The sequence below is a fragment of the Phyllopteryx taeniolatus genome, chromosome 14 (assembly GCF_024500385.1).
Source record: "Phyllopteryx taeniolatus isolate TA_2022b chromosome 14, UOR_Ptae_1.2, whole genome shotgun sequence".
Lineage (NCBI taxonomy): Eukaryota > Metazoa > Chordata > Actinopteri > Syngnathiformes > Syngnathidae > Phyllopteryx > Phyllopteryx taeniolatus.
The window spans coordinates 12,477,785-12,487,801 of record NC_084515.1 but is presented as its reverse complement, the minus strand read 5'-3'; the positions used below and the strand labels follow the sequence as shown (position 1 = coordinate 12,487,801).

General features: G+C 41.6%; 1 long non-coding RNA gene across 1 annotated transcript; it reads right to left on the bottom strand.

Annotated features, from left to right (window-relative positions):
• Nucleotides 1-910: 910 nt before the first annotated feature.
• On the bottom strand, nucleotides 911-5,930 carry LOC133489164 (uncharacterized). The gene is made up of 3 exons (XR_009791838.1): nucleotides 5,670-5,930; nucleotides 2,197-4,011; nucleotides 911-1,681 (listed from the first exon to the last, which is right to left on the bottom strand). It is a non-coding gene; the product is annotated as an uncharacterized LOC133489164 (long non-coding RNA).
• Between the last annotated feature and the right edge of the window lie 4,087 nt (nucleotides 5,931-10,017).

Genomic DNA, 10,017 nt, shown 5'->3' with positions numbered 1-10,017 from the left:
TCCTTGTGCCGTGGTAATATTTTGAATTAGCCCTCTCTTCCCAGCGGGCACTGGCTTATGCACGCATCATCAAGGGAGGCTCTGTAAGCCCACTGATGACAATGGCGGGCGAGGTCGCTGCACGAGTGGGTTTACTACAACTGAAGGGGGGAGGGTCGGGGATGGTTTCGAGGCTCAAAGATGAAGCGGCGCGGAACAAATAGAACGGAGGGGCTCAATGTCATCACTGTCTAATGTAATTGAGCCGATGACATATTGATCTTTGGGTTAATGAAGACAAAGCACACGAGTGACGACGCTTTTGAATGGTTAATTCTGATGAACACGACCATGAATCATAATGCGTGAGCGGTAAGAGGGACCAGCGTCATCTGCTAAGAAGGACCCAGGACACGTATTGACAGTGCTCGCTCGTGGATTTTTGATTGGTCTGGTACACAATGCATCAGTCGAGCAACCTATAATACTCCACACAAAGTGGATTGATTGCAGCTTAAATTCAATGAAATTAAAATGAAACTCAAATGCCCTTTTTTGTTGTAATGAAAGAGAATGGTAAAAATAACAATCATAAGAAGTGTCAATGAGTCATTCAGCCCGAGAAATGCTCATTCAGTATCATAAACAATATTTATTTTAAGAAAAAAAAGTTGAGAAAATCAGACATTTTTAAAATATTAAATATTATATATTTATATTCCATCCATCCATTTTCTGAGCCGCTTTTCCTCACTCGGGTGGCGGGCATGCTGGAGCCTATCCCAGCTGTCATCGGGCAGGAGGCGGGGTACACCCTGAACTGGTTGCCAGCCAATCGCAGGGCACATACAAACAAACAACCATTAGCACTCACATTCACACCTACGGGCAATTTAGAGTCTCCAATTCATGCATGTTTTTGGGATGTGGGAGGAAACCGGAGTGCCCGGAGAAAACCCACGCAGGCACGGGGAGAACACGCAAACTCCACACAGGCGGGGCCGGGGATTGAACCCCGGTCCTCAGAACTGTGAGGCAGAGGATCTAACCAGTCGTCCACCGTGCCGCCTATATATTTATGTTAAATAACAAATTCTCTTTTGTGATCATCACAATTAAATATATGACCATTATTTATTTTTTTAAATGTCCTAAGATGAAAAATGAGTAAAAAGGCAGGGCCGGGGATTGAACCCCAGACGTAATGTATTTAACAATGATATCATAATGAAAATATGTTATTACAAATGAAATATGAAATATGTTATTACAAATATTTTTTTAAATGTCTTCAAAAAATAATTGTCTCGGTTGGAAATTGTGAATATCCATGTATTTCAGTGAGTGCCCTACAAAATGTTGAAGGCAACGTCTGGAGGCCTGCGTGCCACCGTCTGGACCACACACGTCCACATTGCAGCACATGGCCGGTGTCGGCTGCTGACAAGCGGCCAGCGAGGAATGTGTCACACTCCCCGCAGCTTAGCGTGGTAGGTGAGACACAGACGAATGGCGACAATTCCGTGGCCACCGCTTTCAGATGGGATCATCCCCACAGCTCGTTCTTTGGGGGTGGAAGAAGGGCACAACCCTCAAAGATTACAAATCTCTGCCATTGTCACCGGTCATTAAGCAGATGTGTTGCTCCGTTGCGGATCTTCCATCATTTCGCACTGTTGTTTTTGTGTGCTGCTAACTTAGCCTAGCGCCAGATGGCATCCAGTCTCAGGGGATGAAAAAGACAAAGTAAAATATATCACATACCTTCAAGTCCTTTGCAAACGGGCCACCCTAGACAACTGAACAGATTTTGGTCCAGGAAACTTTGCAGACTTCAATGAAGCCGATATGTTTTTGACAAAATCAAAGATAATTTAAAAGCATCAACGTACCTAAAATGTTTTTTTTTTTTTTTTAAATCAAAGTCCATTTCAACTCGGAATTGTAAACATCAGAGACAATTTTTCAGTTTTCAGCGAACCCAATGTGCGAGTTTCTGTAAACACTGAAGGCAATTTGTCGAATGAATCCAACTTAGGTGTTTTGCAAACAAACGCAAGTTAGTCCTCACTGAACCAAAAACTGTTTTTGTAAATCTTAAAGACAATTCGAAAGGCTTCAATGAACACACCACACATTTGTATAAACAAAAACAATTCTGTCTTCAATGAGCCTTTCAGCTATTTTGCTTCACCAAATCTTAAGACAAATACATACCCTAAAGGGGTTGTCAAGCTCTCTCCCCAGCAGCCTTGCGACTTTTTGGAGCGTTTCTGGATGTCAATAGAATAGCCTCCCAGAGCTGCCGTTTGGATGTCAACTGCCTCCCACCTTCAAGGTTGCTTGAGGATGCTCCCAAGATTCTCAGTAGGGTTGAGGTCAGGGGGGTATGGGGCCATAACGTGACTTTCTTTCCTTTTATGCCCATAGCAGCAAATGATGCCGAGGTATACCTCGCAGAATGAGATTGTCCACTGATGAGTGCCGTGCAACATCCAGATGGATGGAATAGTGGATGGTTGGTGGAAGACCAACATATGCAAAAAACGTTTTTAATTTTCAAAAGAATACTGTTACAGTTGGAAGATTTGTTCCAAATTATTTGAATTATATTGTGACGGTTGCATCAAGTATTTAGAAAACTCAGAGAAAAATATCATTAGCATGATAATTTGGGATGCACTTAAATATAAAGTCACTGTTCGCTTTCCGAGAAGACAGTTACACTCGTTTGCACGTCTGAGCTTTTCTTCTTCGTTTTACGACCTCTTAAATATTATGACTTGTCATCCGCGCGTGTCACATTAATAATTCAGTCTGAATATTGCTAATCAGTTCATCATGAGGCAGGAGCCGCACGGATGCAAGGCGCTTACAGCACACGCGTTATTGAATCAGACTGCCAGTTGAACTTTTGTTGCTCTCGTTCGGAACATTGACGGGTTTGTTGGGATGCGATTGCGTGTCCCTGATGTTGCGCTAATTTGAATGAGCGCTGGAAACCGCGTCGACATTCATAAAGGTGTTTCAGTGTTTGGTGGAGCTAGCATACGTTTAACATCAGAGACAACTTAGTCTTAAATTAACCTAAAATACACGTTTTGTACACATCAAAGACATCAATCAATCAATTTAGTCATCAATATTTTGTAATATTAAAGACAACATATTTTTGCTCTTTTTGCAAACACCAAAGGAAATCTTGACTTCAGAGATCCTAACATACGTTTCGTGCGCATTTCAAGGTAATTTGAAGCTTTCAATTAACCGAACATGTGTTTTTGTAAACATCAAAGACAGTTTTGAGGTCCGCTAACCTAACACATATTTTATAAACATCAAAGACTATTTATCGATTATCAATTAACATATCGGTTGTTGTAAACATCAAGGACAATGTAAGTCAATCAACAAACCAAACGTATGCGTTTTTGGGAGCTTCATATAATGTAGTCGTCAGTGAATGTAACATATGTGTTTCATGAACATTGACTATTTCGGTCAAAGTCCTCAATAAAAACGTTTTGTAAACAACAACTATTTAGTCTCACATCAAAGACAGTTTAGACTTCAATGAACTTAACGTGGGTTTGTTTACACATCAAAGTATGTAACATACGGGTTTTTATAAACTTCCAAGACAATATTAAGTCTTGAGTGAACTTAACATACAGGTACATCTCCATAAATTAGAATGTTAGAAAAGTTGAATTATTTCAATACACATACATAATATAGATTCTGTCATGGTCTGTCTTTTTGTTGAGATGATATTTTGTTTTGTTTCCTGTTTAGTCTTATATTCCTGTGCCCCATGTTCAGGTTTTCATTTCCACCTGTTCTTGTTACCCCTGTCCCTTGTGTCTACCAGGCAGATGATTTGATGATTTAGTCTTTGGATTATTTGACATACCTTGCTTGCTTGCTTTGGTTTTTGAAATTAAAAACCTTTTTGAGACTCCTGCCTTGCCTCCCTTTATTTGGGTCCAACTCCACCACGCGAACCAGAGCTGACGAGACAACGAGACACACCTGGACAAGACAATAATAATAATGAAAAAAACACCAACGGAACAAACCTGTCGACATTAAAATATACTGTTTGGTGCACGCAAAAAAAGACAGGTGGCTCTATAAAACCTAACCCTAACGCAATTTATTTTAGCCAATCAAAAGCCTGAAGAAATACATTTTCGGATAAGGCACATGGAAAATGTTTTTCTTATTTATTTTGTTTAGCTTATTTGTATTGTAAAATTGGAAAATGTATTTCAACATTTTTTAATTTTTTTTTTTTAAATCCCTGATCCCTAGTTTTTTTTTTTAAACCCCCGAACTATAATGTCATGTTAGCCAATTGGACACCCGAAGAAAGTGTTTTCTGGAAAATCTTTCTTCAGTAACTGTCAGCAGTAGTAACAGTCCATTACCTTTTGTAAGCTATCCTACAAAAGTCATATTAAATTACATTTGCAGGCATACCAAAGCCACTATAAGCCACTATATAATCACTATAGCCACTAAAAGCCCTAACTGTAACATCAGGCTAGCCAATCAGAACCCTGAACCAAGTCATTTCCGGGGAAAAGAATAGTCCGTTATTTTTTGTACAAAATTCTCATTGTTTAAATGTATTCTCAGACTGTCAAGTGCAAAAAAATGCTTTCTGAATCCAAGCAAATCGAATATTGTCCAGTGTCACTGAGCAGATTGTGTTTTACAAAATTCTCCGTTTGGACTCCGTTTGTGAGACGACAGATGTGGTTTTGGCATCACATCGGGTATTTTTTGCCTGCTGTTTGTGATGAAGACAAAGCTCGCGGGAGCCCAGATGTGGGAACTAGCGTGTGCAAACAATCGTCATCGACCGGTGCAGACTTGCGTGCACCACACGCCGTTACGGTACTCAAGCACTGCGTGCAGCAGTATTAGAGCGAGGCGCCCACAGACTACTTAGATCATTTGTGTGTGTGTGTGTGTGTGTGTGTGTGTGTGCGCCGAAGAAATTGGAAGACTTCTGCACCACCTTGAATTTGCATGTTGACTCGACAGTGCACCAAAGTGGCAACTCTCTTGTTGTCTGATCTTCTAACCTTACATTAATTTTAGCCAATCAGAAATCTGAAGAAAGCCATTGCTGGAAAAGGTGTTTCTATTTAAGTGTACCGTCTCCAGTTAGTCCAACAGTCCATTACTATTGTACAGAATCATACTCAATTCTAAATTACAAAGCCAAAAGAGCAGGTGGCACTTTAATTCTGAATATTAAAGTCTTTTTAGCCAATCAGCAGCCTGAAGAAAATCATTTCTGGGAAAAAAACAAATTGAATGACAGCATTCCTTCCCACAGTCCATTTTTTTGCTCACACGGGACTGGACTATAAAACCAGCTCAGCCTGTAGCATATTGACGTAGCACAGCTCCAGATATGTTTCAGTTATTTACTTTGTGCCAACAACAATGCACGTGAGCTCCCTCACTAAATAATGACATGGCTCTCAAATTGAAACATCATATGGGAGCTTTAGAAGTAAAAGGTATCATTAACTCACGGTGGTTTGCTTTTAGAAATATACTTTTGGTGGCGTTTTTTTTTTTTGGTGGTGTGACAAATATACTTTTAATATTATTTTTCTTTGTAGCCTCTAAATTGCTATTAGTTTGGAGAAAGAAGCAGGAATTACACCTACTTAGACAATTAATCAACTGTCTTCCATTAGAGTTTTCTTTGGCTTGGTCAAGGCACACTTTGTTTTCCACAGTGACAGCACGTAGTGTCGGACGGATGGGCGATCAGCCAGGTCACCGCCTGCTTCCTCTCCGGCCAGGTCAGGTCTGGTTTCCGACGGCTGGGCCCCGACAGGTCTGTTTCCATGGAAACACATCGCTCGCCTCTACTGAGGGCGGCCACATGAGATGGACGGAAGGGTGGGGGGCTATCACCAATGAGGTTTGTTCTGCCGTGAAGGAGAATGAATCACACTAATGATGATTTGAGGAGAGAACCAACGGCTTTGCTTCATCTGTGACACCGCTACGAGTTACAATGCAGCTGGATACATTGTGTGTAGCCACTGAATGCAGAGACATTGTCTTTGTGTTTGAACAGAATGCTGAGTCGTTGTCTCGGTATTTCAGTTGAATGGGCTTCATTTGTTAACTGAATGCTGAGAAACTGTCGTTGCGTTTTCAACTGAATGCTGAGACATTGTCTTCTGATTTCAACTGAACGCTGACACTGTATTCATGTTTCAAATTAATGGTGCGATATTGTCTTTGGGGCGTTGTCTTGTTGTTGCATTTGGTGTTTCAACCGAATGCTGAACCGAACGCTGACACTGTCGTCGTGTTTCAACTGATTGATAATGTTCGTGTTTCAAACGAATTCTGATACATTGTCTTCTTGTGACGACAGAATGCTGAGACAATGTCTTGGTGTTTTAATAGAATGTTCAGACTTTGTTTTCAAAAAATGATTTGCTCGTTTCAACTGAGAATGTTACTTAGATGGATGACGTACTCCTGTCATAAATTTGTCTCCAACAAATTTAACACCAAACTTGCAATGAAAAGAATCCGTGAGGAGGAGTTGGAGGCGGAGAGATGTTTGGCTTGAAATAAGAGGAAGAGCAGTAATTAGAAGGATATTAAACGCTGGCATCGGCCTGCGGGATGGCGAGGAGGCACTTGCTGAGCTTTTGGCAAAGGCTTCTGACTTGGACGTGAACAACGAATTTATTAGAGGCCTGTCCCGTCGTCACTTTTCAGCTCTCAAATGCCGATCCAGGAAATCGCTGGCACTGATCGAATATTAAGAAACGCTTAAACAGTTCGTTGTAAAAGTTGATTTATGCGGGGAAAATAAGTTGGAGTTGAGCACTAAAGGGCAAACAATTTGCAATATAAATTGCTTCCTGTGCCACAGAGATGGTTTCAATTAAGCTTTGGAAAGTTCCAGTATGGTTATTACTTCTCTTCAACTAGTTCTCCCTCGCCTGGTGAGTTTGTATCATTTGTAATTAGGACTTTGTTGTTGAGGTTAAGCCATTAGTGCCCTGACCAATGGTGCGGAAGTGCTCATGCAAGCAGCATTTTGACTGTAAATGATTTCTTGTTGTTCTCTTTATTTCTATTGTCACAGGGTCGGTCATCATGAATCGTGCCCGACCGTGGCAGCGCGGAAGACGGTGAATCACCTCTCGTTATGTGACATTTGGGTATCCTCCAAGGATTTTCCTCAGGGACTTCAGGTTCCAAAGAAGTCCAGTCTATGACAAAGCTCTCACAGCCATAAAGGAACACCAGAACTCTAAAAATGGTGACCTTGGATGTACAAACCACGTCATTGAGCATGTTTCTTTTTATTGCTGTTTTTCACAAAAGGATTTTAGTGTGCTTGTGCTGACAAAATAAAGCACACCTGTACAGTAGAATATCAAAAGACGGCAAAAGACCAATTCGTCTTCAGGGACTTCATTCTGTGCTTTTTAATTCCTATTAGCAATAGCACAGTCTTTCAAGGTCGTTTATTCTCAGCAACTGCTTATAAAATTCTCAGACCAAAAACTCCTTTATTGTCCAACTTCAACGTACTGTATTATATTATACGCCCCACACTCCCATCTCAGCCTGCAAAGCTCTTCACTAGTTGGAGGGCCACGTGTGCAATCATCACGTCCTCATGTGTAATTTACAATAATGCGATGACAATTTTGTCCAAAAAGAACAAGTGTTCTCAGAGAACGCTGGGCGCCCATCACGTGTTGGTCTCATGAATAAATGTTTTACGCCTCGGGTGCCATAAAAATGGACAAAGTCGATCAATAATTTATGGAAAGCCACTGAGCTGACCATCTGGACACCGTCTCTCAGTCCTCAGCGGTACTCTCGACCGACATCCTTCCCGGCTTGCTTTCGGGCTGCGGCGGCGCTCCAGGATTTTGCATCCTGGCACGTCCGCCTCATTCTCTCCCTTTCCCAGACGTACCCCCCAAGAAGCTTGTTATTTACAGGGAGGCGAGGTGGAGATAGTGGCGCGTCTCCAGCCTCTCAGGGAACCTGCCAGGAACCTTCCGTCCCCGCAGTAGGATATTGGAATCATTCCGCTATGACCCACATCCCTCCGTATGAAAACAAGCAAATTACCATTGACCTCCGTGCCGCCTCTGCAACACTGCAACGGTGACTAATTGAAACTGAAAGCTTTCCCGGCACAATCTGGGATTTGCGTGCGCAATTGCGCTCCGTAGAGCTGTTTAAGAGGCCAAAAAACCCAAAAGAAACGTAGAGGCCAAAGAAGTCTCCTTTCCTCCCATTCGCCAGCCGGACCCTGGGGGTGATGGGTCATCAACCAACCCGTCTATGTTGTCTGGCGGTGACAACAACTTCCAATCCAATCTCTATTTCATTCAGTTATCATGCCCTTGGAAAGGGCCTCTCCGCCTTTTTTGAACTGCAGAGGAACATGCTAGATGATGCTATCGGGATTTAAAGCAGAAATAGGTAATACGCTGCTTCAAAATCATGGTAATGCTTCATTGGCTTGTAAAGAGCTTGGTGTCGCTACCAAGGGTACCTCAGAGCATCTAATTTTAGCGACCTATAATACTGGCAGACCAACCACGACACTGCTGGTGTTGTGTTAGCATTAGCTCTATTAGCTCGTGCAAGTGTTACCACACATATCAGATATGTTATACTTCTATATCTTGCCAAGAATGGATGATTATCTTACCTTCTTTTAAAAACATAGTAAAACCAGGACGTCTGCGACTATGAAAATGTCTGGCCACCATGCTGATCATCTCCCGTTTGGACTTTGTTGGCTTGCAGCCTGACTTTTTTTTCAATTATTATTTTATTCTTACACCCAAATGAATCCAGCAGAGTTGCTGAATAGTTTCTAGCAGGAAAATGTGTCCTCTCGTTTCCTTCCCCACGGCATGGCGGCAACTGTGAAGTTGCCCACATACTCACAGTCAGATGTCCAAAAATTTTTTTGTGGTTGGCCCACATTAGCCAAAAGCTCAACACGATCACAATGTACTATCATACATAATGTGATTGTTCCTCTTGACAGCTAATCGTTCAGATTGCAGAATAGAAATAAACACAATGACTGTAAATAATTCACAGAATCCGCCTACCTCCCGCTCCCACGCAAAAAAAAAAAAAAAAAAAAGTCATAATGTCATAATTAATGGGATGGTAACTTTTGCCTGTTATTCATGATAACTGTCACCTTGTACATTCGAAATAAAACAAATCACAGTAAGACCAAAATGGTCTATAGCAAGCTCAAGTACATGTGTTTGCAAGATAATCACACCTCTCAACCAGTTATTCATGATACCCCCCACCTTGCACAACAGCAATCAACAAATGACTAGAAATAATCTGACAAATGTTTCAAAATAGTCTACAGCATTCTCTGTCACATGCACACGCACAATGTACACGTTATAAATAAATGCGATAGCTAATCTCCAGTTATTCACGTTAACCACCACCCTGCACAATACAAATAGACACAGCGACTAGAAATAATCCACAGAGAAACAAAATAATCCAGCACACTCTAGGTCACACATGCAATGTACTGTAGGTGTCTCACTGCGATTCCTCATGCTGCCAATGAAGTATGATAATCGCCACCTTGCACATTAGTAATAAAACTTGAAATAAATACATTTTAAAACAGAAAGAAAACTTGAAGTCCGGCATGGTTCAAATGGTCCAGTTTGACTGCATACGCCCTTAATAACGTTTATACCGAGGAAGACTAAAGCCCCCTTTTTGCCTACAAGCACAGTTCAGGCAGGTAACTATTTTTTCCCCCTTTGACACGCGTGACAAAGGATATCATCATCATCTGCCGACGTACTGTCAACACGGATCTCACAAAGAACTGAAGGAGGAGGACCAATCCTACTTTATAGGTAAGTCTAAAGGTTAACGCCCACTTCCTAAGTATGTGGCAGCAGACACTGTAGCGCTGATCAGGTCTGAGTATGAGCTGTGACCCCTGGCAGGGTCTAT